Genomic DNA, 985 nt, shown 5'->3' on the forward strand with positions numbered 1-985 from the left:
CGGTGGAGAAGAGAGATTTTGCAGGGCTGGAATTGGGGCCGCCAGATATTTCAATCCGAAACGTGGAAGCGCGAACTTATTTTGTCGTCGTCCTTTTTTTGGGGGGTGGGCGTGGGGGGTGGGGGAGTGGGGGAGGGAGGGAGGGGGTGGGTGGCTGGGTGCTACGCGTCCGTCCGACACACGCGACCACCCCGACAGGACTATGCTTCGGTGCCTTAAGGCACCTACCTTTGTGGCCATGACATGTGGGCCCAGAAGGTGGTTGGCCCACATGTCAGTGACCCAAAGGCAGGTGCCTTTAAGGCACCGAAGCAGCGTCCACCCCGACACGACCCTGGTCTGCCTGGTGCGCCTACATTTCAGAATGCAAATGAATCTTCTTTCATTTGCAAACGAATTTGTATGTATTACCATGCCCGTGTTTTCCTTGCAATAATTAGTCATTCGAAACAAGATACTCCCTCCGTTCACTTTTGTAAGTCATTTTAGACAACTTAAAATGAACTATTTTGCATATTGCCTAAAATGTCTTCATGGTCTTATAAAAGTGAACAGAGGGATCACTATAAATTAATTAATGAGGAGTTATTTGAAAAAAAATTGAAACGGTATCCATGCTAACGTGGATTAGAGTGTGTGTCACATAATTAGTTATTTGAATTAGAGTGTGTGTCACGTAGCGATCTCCAATTCTAACGTGGATTTGGCATTTCCCTGTATCCATGCTACTTTTTTAATACAAATTCATATGTATATGATGAACACCATGGTAGTGAGAAAACTTTTGGATGGATTCAAACATATGACCTACAAAAAAGCACAACAAATTGAGTCAATGTCAACTTTTCGGAACTTAGTATGGCACGAATTCGAAATAATTACCCATATGCATGGTCCTCGGTTCAAATCTTACAATGTACACCGAATTGAAACATCGATATTAAGTCACGTACTATGTACATTCAAATGTTGTTTTTAGCCCCCC

The sequence above is a fragment of the Triticum dicoccoides genome, chromosome 6B (assembly GCF_002162155.2).
Source record: "Triticum dicoccoides isolate Atlit2015 ecotype Zavitan chromosome 6B, WEW_v2.0, whole genome shotgun sequence".
Lineage (NCBI taxonomy): Eukaryota > Viridiplantae > Streptophyta > Magnoliopsida > Poales > Poaceae > Triticum > Triticum dicoccoides.